General features: G+C 45.0%; 2 long non-coding RNA genes across 2 annotated transcripts in view; both read left to right on the forward strand.

Moving 5' to 3' along the window:
- LOC116084451 overlaps positions 1 to 19,783 on the forward strand; it is a 43,836-nt gene that overhangs the window by 5,365 nt on the left and 18,688 nt on the right. The window contains exons 2-3 of the long non-coding RNA XR_004116115.1: positions 640 to 824; positions 8,648 to 8,805. This is a non-coding gene — a long non-coding RNA (uncharacterized LOC116084451). The remainder of the gene's footprint in view (positions 1 to 639; positions 825 to 8,647; positions 8,806 to 19,783) is intronic.
- Positions 15,439 to 19,783, forward strand: part of LOC116084452 — an 8,040-nt gene continuing 3,695 nt past the window's right edge. The window contains exon 1 of the long non-coding RNA XR_004116116.1: positions 15,439 to 15,673. This is a non-coding gene — a long non-coding RNA (uncharacterized LOC116084452). The remainder of the gene's footprint in view (positions 15,674 to 19,783) is intronic.

A 19,783-nucleotide genomic window follows, 5' to 3' on the forward strand; every position in this document is an offset into this window, starting at 1 on the left:
GTGTGTTTAGGTAAATTTAATGTATTTCATATAGTCAGTCAAGATAAGATTACTAGACAATTTTTTTCCTTTTGTGATGCTGAGGATCAAAGCCAGCCCCCCATCCCCCCATATACTGGGGAAGTACCACTGAGCCACATCCTACCTCCACCTTATTATAAAAGATTATTAAAAGAGAATTTTTGTGAGAAATCTTTGAAATCCTGTGTTTTATATGACACTTATAACAATCCTGATTTGAAATAGCCAGGTTTTGAGTGCTCAGTGGCCTCCTGAAGCTAGTGGCAAGCCACTGTGTGGGCTCAGCAGTGTCAGGCCTTTCCTATCTCAGCTCTGCCTGAGGAGGCTACCAAGATAAGGGAGCAGAGAATCAGGCACTCAAGTGCATCTGGGGAAGGCTTTGTATTCTAATAAGTCCTGAAATGTCTTAGTCACCACAACTCTTTTAGATCAGTAGTTTCAACTGTCTAGTTTAAGCAGAAAGCACAACCTGGAGCAGAGGCAGAGACTGTTTTTATTCAACACCCTGTCACCATTTATCTGACCCCCCAACTCCCACCCCACTTCTGGAGATGGCTAACCAGGGGATCATTTGTTCTTAAATTAAAACTGAAGCTGCATTTGATTTATCATCCCCAGCTGTCTCCGCTCACCTCCATGGAGCCTTCGCTGAGACCTCAGTACTTGTCACTTCAAAGGCCCAGAGTGGGTTTTCAGTTGTGAAGAACATACTAATCCTACAACAGCCTCCTTCAAGCAGCAGAGCGCTTGTTGGTGGTGCTGGGAGAGAGGCCCGTGTTTTCCTCACTAGAGAAGGCAGTAAGGTAATTGGGAGATTAGTAACCATTGCTTACCAACCAAGGCCAGACTCAGGATCTCTGAATGTGATGATTGTTTTCTTTTTGAAGGAACTTGGGATGTTTGTCTGGGAAAGAAGTGTGGTAGGGAGGGAGTAGAGGTTGCCCTGATATATCTGAGGGGTTGGTCACTGTTATAGGATATCTGGTCATACTGTGAACCTCGAGATTGTATACTGGAAAAATCTATCTCTAGTTGTGGTGTGGCTCAGCTCTAGCACACACCTTTAATCCAAGAGCTTTCTGTTTATTTTAAAAGTCAGCCATAGGTCAAGACGCAAATCAAGCAATCCGTTGAAGGGAGTGAACATGGGAAAAAAAAATCATAGAGAGTAAGAGGAAGCCAGGAGGATGGATAGAGAGACACACAGAAAGTAGAAAGTAGGGACATCTCAGTTGGAAGGGTTTTTAAGACAGCGTGGAGGAGAGCAGGCTCTTTCCTTCTGGGACACTGGATGAGGAGGAAGGTCAGCTGGGTGTGTTTCTGCCTGTCTGAGCCAGTAGACTTTCACCCCAGCATCCTGGGTCTTCATGGGTAAAATTGAATGATTCACTCTATATAGTCAAGTCAGGACAGAATTAGGGCATAGCTCTAGCTCTAATTTTAAAAAAAGACTTAAAATGAGACCACCATGACATCATTAATAAGGCACAGACATTAGACTGTGTTTCCCCAAGAAAGTACTTATTAACTACCTACTTTAGATCAAACACTATTGCTTATGTTATTCAGTTAAATACATGTTATAGTATAGATGATGAGGCTGAGGACCTAAGAGTGCAGCAGGTCAGGTCCCAGACTCCAGGGCACATCGAAGGGAAGAGTCCAATATAGTCTCTGTGAGCAGACTATATTGTCAGTTATTGTGGCAAACTATTCCTTGTCTTCTTTAATTATGCTTCTTTTGTGACAAAACTACTACAGACGTTGATATAGGCATTAAAATAATCTGGTCAAAAAGATGTTAGGCAAGCTGACTAATGTTTTCATACTTTTGAGAAAAGAAATTCTTTTTTCCTTCCCCACTAGGAAATTTCAGCCATAGGAGCTGACCATCCCATTCAGCCAAAGGAGAGCGCGGGGAGGCTCAGCTGTCTGCTTTCCAGTCCCTGGCTGTGTCCCTTGAAGTCTTCCCAGTATTCTAAAGGCTCTGAGAAATGCAATTTTCAAGCAGTGAGCTAGGGTCTGGGTTTTTGGAATAATGCAAGTTTATACCTGGTTAATTGCACGTCCTTAATTTTTAAATTGCCAATAATAACAATAATAATGATCATTGGGAACTGTGCCAGGCTTTTTAGCATACATTATCTTTGTTTAATTCCCACAACAGACCTCCAATGTAGGAATAATTTACTATCCACATTATAGTATAAAGAAACCAAGACTTAAAAGTGCTCATTAATCAGCTCAAAGTTGTACTGAAGGGATGGAGCAGAAACTCAATCCTCAAACATTTTATGGGAAATCCTGCTGCCATGCTCAGAAATGAATAACATTTCCCTTTTTTCTTTCTTTCTTTCATTGGGGGATAGGGGGACATGCAGTCTTACTGTGTAGCCCAGGCTGCCTCCTGTCTGAAGCACTCTCCCTGCTTCAGCATCCCTAGTGCTACAAGAACAGGCATAGAATCCTGATGGCTAGCTAAATAATTTTCAGGTATAATTTGTATAGTGGTTTGAATGAGACTGACCTCCAAAGGCTCATCTATTTCAATGTTTGGTCATTAGGGAGAGGCACTGCTTGAGAGGGATTAGGAGGTGTGGCCTTCTTGGAGTAGGTGTGGTCTCATTGGAGGGGGTGTGGCCTTGTTGGAGAAAGTGTGTCATTGGGCTTTGAGGTTTCAAAGGTCCAAGCCAGGCCCAGTGGCTTTCTCTCTTTTTGCTGCTTTCAGATCTAGATGTAGAACTCCATAGCTACTGTGTCTACCTGTGTGCCCCCATGCTCCACCAAGATAATGGATAAAACTCTGAAACTATAAGGAAGTCCCAAATAAGTACTTTCTTTTATAAGAGTTGTCTTGGCCATAGCATCTCTTCACAGTGGTAGGACACTGACTGATACAATTTGTCCCTGATTTATGATGGGCTCATTTTACAATTTCTCACCTTTAAAATATTGTGCTAGTAGGGCACAGTGACACACACCTTTAACCATAGATAGCACTTGGGAATCAGGGACAGCTTGGTCTACACAGAAAGTTCTAGGTCAGCAAGGGTTGCATAGTGAGAACTTGTCTCAAAAAATAAATAAAAAGAATAGAAGACCATGCAATTTGGGGGGTTGATGAGATAGTTAAGAGTGTGTTGCTTTTGCAGATGATGGGGGTTTGGTTCCCCGCACCCACATGGAGGGTGTGGGTGTAACTTCAGTTCCAGATATGATGCTCTTGTCTGGAAGCATGTAACCAAACCAAACAAAGCACAAAATCCACTATACCCATAAAACTAAAGCAATAAGTAAACCTCTTAAAAGTTAATGCAAGCAGCACATTCTCAGTAGGAACTCTGCTTGGAATTTTGATACTGAAACTGGGCAGTTGCATTAAGCTGCAGGTTCTAGCAGCCATAAGGTTACAGGGCAAAGGACTGAAACTCTCCAGTGTTCTGTGCTGCTAGCTAGCACCCCAGTTGGTTAGGGGCACTCAATGGATTTCAAATTACTAATATTGTCAGCTATCCATGAGTGTTTGGAATACAGCCCTAGCATAAGTGGAAGGACATCAGTGGATTAGGGTAAGTGACAAATAATTTGCAATTAATTCTCCTCTCTCCTCCCCTCACTTCCCCTCTCCTCTCCTCTCCTCTCCTTTCCTCTCTTCTCTTCTCTTTTCTCTTCTCTATTTCTCTCTCTTCAACCCAGTCTTGAGCTCACAGATTCAAGCGATGCTCCTGTCTCAGTCTCCTGAGTAACCAACATTCTAATATGCTTGGCTGCTTTTTATTCTTCTAAATTTTAAAATGTGACTTTAGGGCTGGCGAGACGGCTCAGTAGTTAAGAGCACTGACTGCTCTTCTGAAGGTCCCGAGTTCAAATCCCAGCAACCACATGGTGGCTCACAACCATCTATAATGAGATCTGATGCCCTCTTCTGGGGTGTCTGAAGACAGCTACAGTGTACTTACATATAATAAATAAATAAATCTTAAAGATTTATTTATTTAAAAATAAAATGTGACTTTAGAAAATTAAATACCGTTTGATTCTGTGGCTAGCGCTTTCATTGAATGGCACTTGTCTGGACAGTGTGCTAATTCCTCCCTGAGCTGTCCTAGCCCCCAGTAAATGCCAACAGTGGCTAGACTCTGGGGGTACAGCTGTCATCAAGTCAGATTTGTCTCCTGTTCTCAAGTGGCTTAATATCCTAGAAAGGCAGATGGGGACAAGCCATGAGAAGCAGCTCCTTGAGTAACTAATTGATCACCATCATTGAGGAGCAGCTAATTGGCCACCGTTGCTAGGTGCTACAAAGCAAACAGGACTAGACAGGGGAGATTACAGTAAGGGCAGCTAACCCTTGGGCACCATGTTCACTGGGAAATGTTTGCTGGTGAATGACTGAGTCTGGGGTTAGAGGAAACTCTCCTGGGGAATGACTTTCAGAATTCTAAAGAATCAAGAGAAAGTCACTTAAAATGATGGTGGCTTTTGTCCCTTTGGCTGATCTTCCCTTGATAATGGGTCTAGGGCACAGAGTCATGCACAGAGTTTTGGTCTGGGTGGAAGTTACTTGATATGCAAAGGGGTACTGTCTGGGGGTGGGTCGGGAGGGGGCATCTCAGGAGCTGGGAAGGAGGAAGGCTCCTTCCCATCCACCCTCCAGCCAGCACCTCTGGCACTTGGAGCCTCAGTTTGTCTCAGGTGGAAACTATGTTGCTTTTGTCCCTTTCCTCCTGGTCCCTAGGGTTTGCCTCTTCAGCATTGTTCTGCATTTCACAATCCATTTGAGAAAATTTTATTTTGTTGTTGTTTCTGCCCTGTCTAAATGAGACCTCCAGTCGGGAGAATGACTTTTAAATCTTTTGTGCCCTGAAGCACAAAATGTTCCCAATCACCTCCCCCTCCCCCCAAGCTGCTAGCAGTTCCAATTTGGGTGGCAAATTACAATAGAGTGCTTTTTATCCTCTGAAACAGTGGGGCAGCTCGGAGAGGAGGTGAGGGAGGCTGCCTGGCTGTGTCGAGGGTGGGGGGGGGGGGGGGGGGGGGGGGTGGGGGGATGCTTTGCCCTTTAACTAGCCTAATGTGGGTGGCAGTGGCTGGAGCCAGGCTTGGCCAAGGATGGAGGGAGGCTCTGCTCAGCCTGGAGGAATGTTCAGATTCTACCTTTAGGTCTCTCTGCAGCCCCTGGGGAGTTGATCTTGGATGGGCTTCCTTGGTTTCTTTGCTGTTCCCAGGTGGTCAAGTTACCCAGTGAGCCAGATTGCAATAAAGTCATTGTGTCTCAGGGAGGGATGGCTTTTCAGAGCTCTGAGCTGGTGACTTTCATCTGGATGGGGTATCAGGCTTCAGCACAAAAGGACCCAACCCAGGGTAAACAATGAGTTTGTTTTGGAAATTAGGTACCATTACCAGGCCCCTAGAATATTAGTTATGTTGAGAAGTAAGAATTTTCACTAGGGAATACCAGGTTTTGGTCTGTTGTTACTGTGCACCACCTATACAAGTCAGCAAGGTACTTATAATGTACTTATAACATTATTATAATGTGGTTTTTGTAAATGTTCCGTAGCTTTGTTCTATGGCAGTCCTGAAAACCTGGTGGGGCCTTGGCGGACTGGATCTATACAGCCTCACTCTGTTCTAGCTCTCTGCAACTCTTAAAAGGATAGTGAGGGACAGACTTCATCATCTCCTCCTCCTCCTCTTCCTCCTCCTGATGATAATGACGATGATGATTTATTCTTCTCTCAAATATTACATGACTGCAGTTTCCCCTTCTCCTCTCGCCCAGTCTCCCCCCACCCCGCCCACCTTCTCCCTCCCCGAGATCCAACCCCTCTCCACTCCCTAACAAGCTACCATAAGACCAGGCACATAGTATCACATCAAGGCTGCAAGAGGCAATCCAGTAGGAGGAACAGGGTCCTTCAAGTAGGCAAAAGAGTCAGGGACAGCTCCACTCCCATTGTGAGGAATCCCACAAGAACACCAAACTACTCAGCCATAACATATATGCAGAGGACCTAGGATCAGATCCTTAATGGCTCCCTGCTCTCTGCAAGCCCCCTCGCCCCCCAGACCTGGTCAGTTGATTCTGTGGGCCATGTTCTCGTGGTGTGTCCCTGATCCCTCTGGTTCCTACGATCCTTCCTCCCCATCCCTCCAAATGGCTCTGCCTAAAGTTTGGCTGTGGGACTCTGCATTTGCTCCCATCAGTTTCTGGATGAAGTATCTCTGGCCTCTTTGATGATGATTTTGCTAGGCCCCAGTCCCAGAACATTGCAGGCAGGACAAACTGTAGGTGGAAGTTTTGGTGGCTGGGTTGGTGTCTCAATCTTTTCACTTAACCTGGTTACAGAAGATGGCTGGTTCAGGTTCTGTATCTCGTGTCTCCTATTACTAAGAGTCTTTGCTAGGGTTATTCTCACAGGTTCCATGGAGCTGAAGGGCAGGTTTCTTATGGGAGATGGTGATTCTCAAGGCTTTATGTCTGCCTCTGGTAACAACTGCTCCTTATAGCAGGGCGTCCCTCTGGAGCTGCTGACATTAGGAGCTGGAGAGGTTGCCTGTGTGTATGTAGGAGGAGGCTTCACCACTGGGATTTCCATTCAACTGGTGGCACCAGGTGGCACATTTTCCTATAGCTTCTCAGTTGATTTAACTGTGCAACTGGGGTGAGAACCCTGATGTGCAAAGAGAATGGGCTTTAGAAAGGACACACCTGGCTCCTGTCTCTGTAGGTCGGGCTTCTGAACCTGAGACAGTAGAAACTCAAGTTGTGATGACAGACAGGTAAGGAGGTGATGTTTATAGGACTGTCTTATGAGATGCATAACAAACTCCCCACATCCCCCTAGGCCCCAGGTTCAGGACTTCTCTTCCTCATCTACTTTTGGTGGATGCTTTGGGTAGCTTCATGTGGTTGGTGTGAGGTTGTCTTTCTCAACATCCACATAATATACTCCAGACCTGGAAAGATCACGGACTACTTTGTTGTTGTTGGTTTTGTTTTGGTTTTGAGACACCAAGAAGGGGTCCAGGGGCTTTTAGAAGGGTATCCCCAAAAAGCCAGCAGTGAGTGGGTAATCACATGCCTGGCCACCAGGGTTGCCTCTGTGATCCTTTCCCTCCCAATCTCTTTCAAATGACACAGAGAGTTGATATAGGGCTTTAACACTCAGTAGTCTGGGTCACAGAGGTCAGCAGGAGGTGACGTGAGTAGCCTAGGCATCAGCCATTCTTCTGCTTATTTATCTTTGTTTTCAAAGGGCCCCTGCCAATGAGGGGGCAGCGCTTTGGCTCTGTTGATCTAGGGAGTAATAAATAACTTCAAAAAGAATAGTGCTATGTGCCTGTGTGCGTGCATGCGTGTGTGTATGTGTGTGTGTGTGTGTGAGGGCCCTTGTGAGGGTGCTGACCCAGGGCAAGGGGGGGCTATGAACATCTGGCCTGTGTCCAAGGCATAGCCCATCATGCCAGATTGCCTGAAAACCGTCTTATCAAACAGAAACCAGTAGCCAGGACATATGATCATAGAATGAAATGCTCATATAAATAAGTACAAATGTTCAATAATATTCCCAGCACTCTTACCCGACAACGCTTATGAAATGTGTAAAGTGTTTTTCAGAAACAGGGCTATTGGATTCTAACCAGAAGTTCTGAGTGGATTCTTGGATGCTGTCTAAGAAATCCATTATGCATGTTTCATTAGATGGGGGTTTCTCAACTGGCCTGATCTTGCCTCCCAGGGGGCACTTGGTGACACCTAGAGATTTTTTTTATTGCCGCAACTAGGGAGGAGGCTACTGCTGTCTTATGAGAAGAAACTAGAAATACTGCCAAATATCCCCAAAAGCACAGGACAGCCCATAGAACTAACAAGTCACCCAGTCTAAAATCTCAGTAGTGTTGAGCTTGGGCATGCTGAGAGCTGGCACTGCCTTGGAATCTTTGGAGCCCAAGCAAACCCAGCACTTATCCTGCTGGAACAGCTGGCTTAACTTGGTGACAGCCAGGATATATTGGGTATACTGGCCAGGAGCTGATGAGATGGTATATTCAGAACTCTATTTCTTTAGCATGTATTGCATGTGGAGTCTGGGACCAGGGATGTCACAGGGTCTCTCTGGGTACTCAACTCACAGTCTTGAGTGACGAGAGGAAGGAATGGTACCTCACGCAAGTGAAATGGCCCTGCTTGGGCCACACAGCCCTAAGCTCAGGAGTCCTTGATTGTACTTCCTAAGGAATCCAGATCACCTGTTCTATGAACTCAGGAAGAGATAGCCACTAAGCATCACTTCCCCAAAGTTGTCTTTTCTCTCTGTTCCTTTGGGAACTCTGTTGTGGGAAGAAGGTCCTACCCTTGCAATTGTATAAACCTTATCTGATTCAGGTTTTGTAGACGGTGAAGACGCCAGCATTCTTTCAGAGGCATCTGAAATCTTATTTCACACTGGGTCTAGTAAGCTTATCTGGGTTTCTGAAATCCCAGGCTCAGTGAAAACAATGGGTAGTAAAGCCTTGGCTTACTCTGGATAATTCCAGATGTTCTAATCTGTAGGATGATGTCCCTTCTTGATACTCATGTGATAGAGAGGGAAACACTGACTGATTTTGTCTTCTATAGGAAGCCAAGGACATGAGAAGACAGTTGAGGACACAGTGGGAGAGAAGACACAAGAACCCCACACAGGGACAGAAGGTCACCTGGGATAACCTCTTCTGGACCACATTGAGTTGGAGCTCAGGGATGCTGTGGCTGCACAAGCCTTGTATCTAGGGAAGGTACCTGTTACTTTCATGACCCTCCAGGGTCCATTGGTCAGCTACAGAGAGGTCTCATAGGGCGCTAGGTCACCAGGTTAGCCACAGCCATGACGGGCTTAGTATTAGAGACACATTCTGAGATGTGTACTGCTGTGTGAGCATCATAGAACATACACAAGTCTAGAAGGTTTTGTCTACTAGGCACAAGCTATGGTGTAAATATTTGGCCTAGCTATAGTGATAATACAAGGGAATGATGTAAGATTAAACCACACAGAAATGTTCATTAAGCATCAGGATTTGCAGTTGGGACATGCTTTAATTTGCCTCTTGTTGCTGTGATAAACACTATGACCAAAAGCAAGGTGGGCAGGAAAGGGTTGATTTCAGCTTATAGTTCATAGTCCATCTTGAAGGGAAGTTAGGGCAGGAACCTGGTGGATGTGGAGAGGCCAAGTCTGTCCTGATCCTTTCCTGAGGGGTCGCCTAAGTCAGGGCAGACTAAACCAGTTAGACAACTCCCTTGCCTGCAGCCTAGACTCACAAGGGGCCCAGCAGTCAAAGCTGATTTTTCCACTGGTTGTCTACTTAGAAGTCTTTTGGTGCAAGTGGGAATTTGGGCTTCAGAAAGACAAATGAAAGTAAAATGCATTGTTTAAAGCCTAGCAGGGAGCAGACCCAGGCAGAACTGTGGTATCCATGATGCTGATGACCAGTGACCATGCTCCTCCACCTCTTCTTTTTTATTCGTTTATTCTCTCAGCCCCACAGCCCCTTTCCCTTTCACAAAAATTTCCTCTGTACTGAAGTAAAAAAAATGATTTTTGAGATAAGGTGTTACTCTCACAGGTAATCGTTATCTGTGAGGACAAGTAGCCTTAAAGAAGACAAAGAGTTGCAATTTTTTTTTTTTTTAGCACAGAGAGGAGACACTTTGACGAATGTATTTATTATTTCATTTTTAATTTTTTCAGAATCTTCTATACACCTAGGAACCATGGTTGACTTTGTTCTTCCTTCCCTCAACAGTCGGTCCATGTCCTCTCCCTGTGGCAGAGCCCCAGTGTCCCTGTTGGCTCTGCTCCCATGCATATTTCAGTGTGAGGTATACTTTTGCCTTGGTCTAATTCAGTCATGTGTGTGGATTCCTGTTCAGGGTCTGGTTTAGGTCTTATAGTGGCCAATACACCTCTACAAGGAGACCGGCAAGGCTTTCCTTCTTGGGTAGACAGTCTCTTTTCGTGTTACCCCAATACTTAAGAGACTAAGGAAGGAGGATCATGAGTTCAAGACCAGTCTCAGCTACATAGTTATCCACTATCTCAAAATAAAACCAAATCTTCTCAATAGCCTTGAAACTTCCTGTTCTCTGGAGACAGCAAATTTATCACATATGTACTTTAGTGAATCTTCTACTTGGGTCTTCTGTTATTTAGAGCCAAATGCATACCTTAATAAAGTCCATGCTAAGTGGTTAGACCCTCTCATTTGATTCTTAGGCCTTCCTACTGAGGAACTTACAGAGTTTGAGTAACTTCCCTAGTTATGAAAGCAGCATCTGGGGCCTTCTGCTCAGATGCCTGCCTTCAAAGTGCCCCACAGTCAGCCGCTACGGTAAGAGCATCTACCTCTTCCCTCTACTTCTACAACCCTCTTCCTTTTTCTGAGTCTCAGTTTCTCATATGCTATCCTGTAAAACTGACTCTTCTTAACACTGTTTGATGACAATAGGATAATCTACTTCTGGATAATAGAAGTAGAAAGATGGAATTGTTGGGACAAACTAGAGGAATCTCAGTCAAAACCATGTCCTAATAGTGATGAGAAGTCACTGTCTCTTTCATGGTGTCCCTAGATTCCATGGCTGGCTCCTATATTGTCACCTCACTGGTCACAGGAAGGACCTTGTTAGCAGTCCCAGTTGCATTCTAAATTGTCCTGAATTCTCCACTAGCATGGATGGAAACATTGAAGTCAGGTGGACTCACATTGTAGGCCCCAGTTGCCAGGAGATCAAGCGTCTCAGGTTGGGTCCCCCAGAAGCAACCTTGCAATGAGGTTTTGAGTGTAATTTATCTGGAGACAATCCAAGTGATCACTGGCAGTGGGATGAGGAGGACAGGGAAGGGAATGAAGCAGCGAAGGGCTGCTATAGAATGAGTGACCTGTGAGTGACTGCAGTGTAATTCTGAGTGACCTGTGAGTGACTGCAGTGCAATTCTGAGTGACCTGTGAGTCACTGCAGTGTAATTCTGAGTGACCTGTTAGTAACTTCAGTGTAATCTGCTAGGGAGATTCTGGAAGATAATCCAGGCGGTGCACCTTGAGCTGTCCTACTGAGGGGCAAGGGAGCAAGGGTGACAGCAACTGGAATAGAGGGAAGGTGATGAAGTGCCATTTCCCAGATCTCCTGGCTTGTCCTGTGATGGGAATCCAAAAGTTGACTCATAGAAGCTGCCAGTCAGAGGTCTGACATTGTATAAACATCTGTATGGATGCATTTTTTTTTTTTTAAATACTGCTCAGAGAAAACAGAGACTTGAGAAGCTAAGGAGCCCCAAATGAGCAACAGCCATCATAGGGCCTTGGGAGCCATGCCCATAGGAGCATGTGCTGTATCTAGTGCAGACCCACAGAAGGACCCTTCAGAGGCACTCACAACTGAGTTCTGCCCCACTTGTTGGCAGTGTAGGTTTGCAGACCTGCAGATCCTGGTAACCAACTCTATGCTACCTTAGAGAGGAGACTAGAAACATAGTTTTGATTCCTTTCCCTCTACTAAATGTGTTTTTAAAATACCAGAGCTGGGGTGGTGGTGGTGGCACACACCTTTAATTCCAGCACTTGGGAGGCAGAGGCAGGTGGATCTTGAGCTCAAGGCCAGCCTGGTCTACAGAGTGAGTTCAGGACACCCAAGGCTACACAGAGAAACCCTGTGTCAAAAAACCAAACTAACCAACCAACCAACCAAACCACACACACATATATCTGTCAATAAACTTTTGAAAGTCAAGTTTGTTTTTATAGTCTACATATATTGTTGGAAAACTAGAAATGCTGTGGCTGTGGTGTGGAACTCCATCTTCTTCTTCTTCTTCTTCTTCTTCTTCTTCTTCTTCTTCTTCTTCTTCTTCATCTTCTTTTCATTATTATTATTATTATTATTATTTTTTTTTTTGAGACAGGGTCACACTATGTAACCCATGTTGACCTGGAACTCACCATATAAACCAGACTGGCCTTGAACACACAGAGATTTGCCTGCCTCAATTAGAGCAGTTGTGACTGTTTTCATGAACTCCCCAATAAGAAGGTGTAGTGTAGGTCATTAGATTCCTGTCCATCCCTTCTACACCTCTTTCTTAGCTGTACCCAGTACTGCCCTAGCTGCACATGGCCTTATGTAGTATTGGACAATATAAGAGGGTGGAAATTCAACTGAGGGACTCCATCTCTGGCCCTATGGGGAAGTCATCATACACACTGGAGAAAAATGTTTTGCTCCTGAAACTGTTTTGGTGTCTCCCACATTCCTATAAGTAAACTCAGTAAACACATAGGTTCATGTGATTAGACTTGTGTGGAACTTTTTGGTTTGTCACAGGTGCTGTACTCCTAGCTGGCAGGGGAAACAGATATTTGTTTATGTCTCTACAGGTATCTTGGTCATCGTGCTATTGCTATGAGGAGACACTATGCCCATGGCAGCTCTTATAAAAGACAGTATTTAACTGGGGGCTTGCTTTACAGTTCCAGAGGATTAGTCCATTATCATCATGGCAGGGAGAATCTAGTCTAAATCATGCCACATAGTTACCTCTCCATAGGTTCATACGTCTGTCTCCTCAGAGTTAGGGCAACTTTCCCTGTACCTATTTCCAAGAATCCTATCTCTCTCTCTGCCAGATGTCCCTCCTTTTAATCCTGCCTCAGCTCATTGGTCATAGGCTTTTTATTGATAGGTGATGCTTCTACACAGTATGTAAAGAGTCTCTATACACACATCTACTAATCCTTCTAATCCTTTCAAATAATGATGACTCAACATTCAACTATATGAGCCTACGGGGACATTCTCAGTCAAACCACCACAACAGGAAATGTTCATGCAACATCTGGAAGTCATGTAAAGCATATCTGTCCTGTGCTGAAGCTCTTCCTACTGGAACCCTTGTCACTTATTACAGCTAATGCCCAAGGACTTTCAAGGGACAAAGTGGTGTCATGGTGAGGAAGGGAGACTTGCAGTTAGTCTTCTATCCTTTGAACCCTGGCTAGAGATTCACTATGTGCATAGGTTTAGGTAAGTAATGTTCCCTGCCCAAGTTTTCTTATATATAGAAAGGTGTAATAATATTTCCCCACATGGGGTTATAAGGATTCAATAGCAAAATAAATATAAGCATGCATAAGAGTATTATACAGATAGAATTGATCTATCTCTGTATCCATGTAGAGTAATCAAACAGCAAATGCTCTATCATGGTGGCACTTACTTCATAGTCCAGAATGTTAGTCCATCTTCCTTAATGTGGATTCTTATAATAATGTGGTCATAGCTGCTTTCAAGGGTGTTACAATACATCAGGCTGGGGTCTTTTAGCCTCTACGTTCAATGAGAAGGTTCAATATGGAAACAAAAATTTAAGCCCAACCCTCTCAAAGGAATCATTTTAAACCATGTGTTGATCTTGTGAGTTTTGTTTGGCAGGACTTGCCTTTAACTATGAGGATTGACATGTCATCTTTAAGCCAATGAACCCCAGCATGTATTCTGAAACTCAGAGATGTCCCATGAGAAATGATTTTCTGAACACATTTCAGTGAGGATTATTTCCTCTTGTGATGTCTATTATTAACATCCTGTCAATGATTGTTTGCCTCCTGTTCAATAAAGCCTTGGCCACACATACTGAAGAAACTGGAAATAAGTACTTCATTGTCACAAAAATATAGCTTCTTTTATTTTTAAAAATTTTAAGTGTACTAGTGTGTCTGTGGTGGGTGCTCACAGAGGCCGGGAGAGTGTGTGGGATCTCCTGGGTCGAGAGTTACAGGTGGCTGTGAGCTGCTCGATGTGGGTGCTGGTTCTTCGCAAGAGCAGTCGGTGCTCTGAACTGTGGAACCATCTTTGCAACCCCAATATTCACCAATAGCTGCCCCACCCCCTGCTGTAGCCCCGGCCCATTCTCTCCTCTGCTTTTTTTTTTTTTTTTAATGCTAGTTTTTATTCTCTGCATGGCTGGACAGATGGCTGGTTGGCCCCTTCCCTTCCCTATCTCAAACACCTCACCCCAAGTAGCCAGTGGTGGAGAGTTCCACAGTGTAGAATCCTCGCTGCCTGTGTCCTCCATTGTTCTCAAAGTTTCGTGTGTTTCTGCTGTTTGAGCACAGTTATAATCCCAAAAGGTGCAGATTCTCAGCAGGGCTCGCTTACCTTCAACCTCTTCCCCGTGCTTTTATGAACCAGCTCTGATGAAGCTATGCTAGGTTCAAATGGATGTCTAGTCTCCTCGACCAAAGCTGGAGGTTGCAAAAAGCAGTCACTTCTGTGATTGGAATGATGGCTCCTTCCAGTTGTGCCTGCTCTGGGAAGGCTGACAGACACTCCTGCAGGCCAGCTCTGCCAATGTGCTTACGGACCATGCTCTGTGAAGTGCTTTAGCCCAGACAGGTTAAGTGCTTTGATTCAAGTTACAAAGTTCAAAGGTACCTTTCACCGATTTCCTTTATGCTGTTTGTGTTGTGGGCTTATAAGGTGATGGATGTGTGTGTGTGTGTGTGTGTGTGTGTGTCTGTGTGTACTCACAAGTAAGATTTTTACTTTTTTTTTTTTAACTTGCTGGAAGAAATATATTGCTGTGCTTAAGGTCTTGCTTATTCATTCAATAAATATTTATTAAGTTCTTATTGGGTGTCAGGCAGTGTGCCAGGGCGTTCTTCTACTGAGTACCGAGTCTGTTAAACAAACACGGTTTATTGTCCCCTAGAGCCATAGAATGAGGCCCTGGGTCAGTCGCTGTATGCACAAAACATACCATATTGTATTGTGGGGATTCCTGGAACCAGACACTTTGGTCTCAGTCACCAAAGAGCCCCACTGTTTCTAGTTCCCTACTATGTTTTGATCCAAGATGACTTGAAGTTTATATGGAGATGGATCGTAGAGTGTTTTTTGCAGCAGCACAATCAATAGTCTCTCTCTTGAAGGTTAAGGTAGCACAGGTTAGTCCAAGCGAGGGTTACCCTTGTTTCGGCTCTCCTCTCCACAGTGCTAAGAAATCCATCTGGGTTGGCAGGAAGTAGGAAGAAGGAAAGGGGAGGTGCCTGTTCTAGCCTATAGGAGGCCACTCTGGGTTGTCTTTTATTGAACTTCTGTTCTGGCCTATAGGAGGCCACTCTGGGCTGGGTGGTCTTTTGTTGAACTTCTGTTCTGGCCTATAGGAGGCCACTCTGGGGGTGGGTGGTCCTTTGTTGAACTCCTGTTCTAGCCTATAGGAGGCCACTCTGGGGGTGGGTGGTCTTTTGTTGAACTCCTGTTCTAGCCTATAGGATGCCACTCTGGGCTGGGTGGTCTTTTGTTGAACTCCTGTTCTGGCCTATAGGAGGCCACTCTGGGGGTGTGTCTTGCGCCGAACTCTCACCCGATACCTTCTGCGTGTCAGACGCTTTAGGAACCAGACACATGGAGACCTCTGTCTGTCCTTGTGGGTGAGGGACAGGATAGCGTTCTCTTGCTGCTAACCCTGAAAGATCCAGGTACAGGGCAGGTCCCCATGCCTAGCAGAATAGAACAAGGAAGAGACATGAGAGCTTGAAATGTGTGTGGTGCCCGCATCTTTTTAAATCAGGAACTCCAAAGTCTTGGCAGTCGCTGTAAGGAAAGGTAGGAGGACTCCTTTACTGATTGAGCCCATGTAGTCAACTTATTCTTATTTTTGCCGGCAAGATAATAAAGGGAGTCTAGAATGATACTTCTGCAGCATTCTAGAATTCTCACATGTCAAAAACCACTGTTATCATACGTAACTATGTCAGAAAACCACAGAGGCTATTTCAATAGCTAGCATTTATTTTTCAAAGATTTATTTATTTTTATTTTATACATATGGGTATTTGCCTTCATGTATATTTGTGAACCACACACATGCAGTACCCTTTAGAGGCCATTGGATCCCTTGGAACTGGGGTTACAGATGGTGGTGAGCTGCCATGTCGATGGTGGGACTCCAACTTAGGCCTTCTGTAAGAGCAGCCTGCGCTCTTTACCCCTGAACCATCTCTCCAGCTCCTATAGTCAGGGTTTTCAAAGCACAGTTTTATGGACCAGCCCCTTTGCTCCAGTTAGTAGTAGCTCTCTATGTTGCTAATTAGCAACTTCAAACAGCAAATATCTCTTAGCTCATAAAAATCTGGATGCGGCTCATCTGGAAACCTCAAGATGTCTCATGAGGTTGTAGTCAAGCTGTCTGCAGGGTTATGGTCCCATGTGAAGGCTTGACTTGGTGTGAGGGTGCAGTGCCAAGCCAGGATTCCCTTCCAAGTCCATGTACATGAGCTGAGTCTCAGGCCATTGTCATGCAAGCCTCTTCATAGGGAGTTATTTTATAACAAGGCAGCAGATGGTCCCTTGGGATGAGAGTAGGGAAGGGCAGAAACAGCACCATGCTTTGAGCGTTGTGTTACCTAAATCTGGACTTGATATCCACCGCTCCTGTCATAGCTAGGTCTTAGAAGAAGATAATAGCCCAGTCTTCACTCAGAGAGTGTTACACACACCCCCGGAAAGAATAGGAGGAAATGTTGGTTGCTGGTCATCCTAGCGGGTGCTGATCATTCCTGGGAACTTGTTAGATATGCCAGCTGTTGGGCTCCATCCCAGACCTACTGAATGAGAAACTCTGGAATTAGGCTGTTGAATGTGTGGGCTAACTAGCCTTCCAGGTGGTCCTGATAATGCTGTCGGCTGAATTCCACTGCCTTGGAGTGAGGCTTGGCAAGCTTCTTCTTAGGCATTGTAGGTCTGCCTATCTCTGTCTCAGCTACTCAACCATGTGTTGGGAACATATAACACAAGACATGTAAATGAATGGACGTGGCTGTGTGCCAATAAAACCTTATTTACAGTGACAGATTCAGAGGTGTGGGAAATCCCCCAATCCTACTCCAGGCTATGGTTTTTATCTTAGAGTAGCAAGGAAGTTTGATGTGATCAGAATTGGATAGGGTTACCATCTAAGGTTTTTTTTCTTTTTTCTTTTCCTTTTCCATTTTTCTTTTCCTCCTTCCTTCCTCCCTCTCTCTCTCCCTCTTTCTTTCTTTCTCTTTTCTTTTTCTTTTTTTCCTTTTTTTCTTTTTCTTTTTCTTTTTTTTTTTTTTTTTTTTTTTTTTTTTTGAGACAGGGCTTCTCTTTGTATCTCTGGGAGTCCTGAACCAGGCTGGCCTCAAACTCAGAGATCTGCTTGCCTCTGCCTCCCAAGTGCTGGGACTAAAGGTGTGCACCGGCACTGCCTGGGTCTTATCTTTTTTTAATCTGGCAAAATTCTTTCTTTCCAGGTTAGTTGGAGGTAAAACCATCCCTCAGAGCAGAGCTGTGCATATAGTTGGTTTTTCAGATGCTGGGTCATTAGTTTGCTTGTCATGGTAGACTTCAGTAGATGTCTAACTCTTTGAGAAAGGATGAGAAGATGGTCTTTGGGTCAGGCAGACGTGAGTTTGGGAGCTAATTTTATCAGTTTTGTAAATGTGGTAAGTTACATAGATGCACCATACCTTAATGTCTCCAACTGTTAAAAGTATAATAAAAACATGTGCATCCACACAGTTATCAGGAGGAGTTGGACTTTTAAAGAGTTTTAGTATGTGTGTGTGTCTGCATGTGTGCACATCTGGAGGTCAGGGGGACAACTTTTGGGAGTTAGCTCACTTTCCATCATATGATCTAGGGATCTAGCTCACGCTATTGGGCTTGTAGAGCAAACACTTTTATCCAGAGTCATCTCACTGGCCCAAGGAATTGTTCTGATTAATTAATTACCTACTGTCATGTGACAGATCACCCCAAATTTAGGAGCTTAAATCAGTAACAGCTGGACATGTCTTCCACTCGAGTCCTGTCATCCGTCTCTCCCCTGGTTGCCAGTTGGTGTTGGCTGTCAGAGAGAAGCTCATCTGGGGCTGTCACGGAGCACCTGGGTCTTTGTCTTTATGGCGTCTCCATATTTCTTGGTGTTTCACAGCATAGCAGAGTGGCTGGCTTCCAAGAGGGAATATTTCAAGAGCACTCAAGCTTGGAGGACTGCAGCCTCTTGCTTCTACAACAAGTCTCAGAAGCAGCTCAGATTCCAGAGAAGCAGTGGCAACAAATCTGTACCTATCTTTAGGCTGCTCTAGGAAAGGATGAAATTCATCTCAAGACATGCTTGTCTGAGAGCCTGGGCTGTGACAGACAGCAAGTGTTCAGCACTTGCACAGGAGGAAGCAGGGGCTCTCTTGCCACGTGAGAGCTTAGACTCACTGGTACACACGTGTTTCAAGGCTTGTTGAAAGTGCTTGTATGGTCCCAAGTACACATCTCCTCTCTAGGGCCCTAACTGTTCTATTCTTTTCATGGGCTCTTGTGACTTTTTAAATTTCTCAGGAGCCCTGGAGGCTTCATCCCCTTCAGTGAGCCACAGGGAGAAAGAGGAGAGAAGGCCTCTGAAGTGACCATCTCAAGGGTCTTGTCTGCTCTCTGTTGAGCCATGGAATCTTGGCCACTGGCTAGAACAGTGTGATCAATAAAAGGGTGTCATGGAAGAAAACGCTTTCTAAAATCTGTCTCTTTCTTAGGGGTCAGTGGAGACAGTATAGGACGTTATAGATTATTTCCTTTCTTGGAAATGAGTAGGCCTATAAAACCTTTTATGGGTTTTACAACACAGAAAAAAAGATTCCATTTGGAAAGCTGGTGTTGGCTGGCTACAAGAGCATATCCCAAGCTATGATAAGGGGACACCTGCCAAGGCATGAGCAAAATGGGCAGTGGGTGGCACTGAGAGCTCAGCGGCAGGATACGAGGCCTGTTGAGAACTTGAGAAAAATAGACCATGAAGACCCCACTTAGGGGAGGAGGTGAGCGAAGTTTATCTTCTCTGAGTCAGAGATACTCGTCCACAGGTCTTTATTATCTCTTATAAAGCACCTAAAACCTAAACTCGTTGAAAGTTCCTGTTTAAAAAGCATTGGCAACAACTGTTTAAAAAAAAAAAATTGAAGAGCTGGTGTGGCCCATTAAACACACAAACACTTACACATTAGTTGGCAAATTGTCCCTGGCAGTTGGCCCACAAAATGACTAACCAGAGCTGTGGGCAAGAGATGGCCACTCTTCCTGAGACGTAGTTCTCCTCACCCTAGCCAGGAGTCCTCACAGAGCAAGTAGGAGAAAGGCAAGGAGACTGGGCATTCAGAGGATCCTGGAAAGGGAAAGAATTCTGAAGTAACATACCCCCTTGTCTTTCATGGGTCACTGTGAAGATGGGGTCACCTTGCTGAGTGCTGACCTCCAGGTACCAGGAAGGGGTGAGACAGCCCGGGCTTGCTAGGATAACACAAAGGTGCCTGTCTTCTCCAAGGACTATCGGAGGGTCCCTAGTACATGTCCCGTTTGAAAGAGAAGATTCTTTGAGGTTCCTCTGGTGGCTCATGTAGAAGAGATGTAAGCTAGACTGAGAGGAACTGGCGAGGAGGAGCCGGGAGATCTAGGTAGGCATAAGGGAGTATTTTGAGTTTAAAAGCACTTCAGGGAGAGTCCAAAGCTTTTGTTTTGTTTTTAAAAATTGAAAGCTGGAGTTTCTAAAAGGAAAAGGTCACAGCATCTTCTGGTCTCCTCTGCATGGACACCCCTGCTCAGAGAGGTGGGGCCCGGAGACACCCTGCTCAGAGGGGTGGGGCCGGGATACACCCCTGCTCAGAGGGGAGGGGCCGGGAAACACCCTGCCCAGAGGGGAGGGGC

The sequence above is a fragment of the Mastomys coucha genome, unplaced genomic scaffold (assembly GCF_008632895.1).
Source record: "Mastomys coucha isolate ucsf_1 unplaced genomic scaffold, UCSF_Mcou_1 pScaffold9, whole genome shotgun sequence".
Lineage (NCBI taxonomy): Eukaryota > Metazoa > Chordata > Mammalia > Rodentia > Muridae > Mastomys > Mastomys coucha.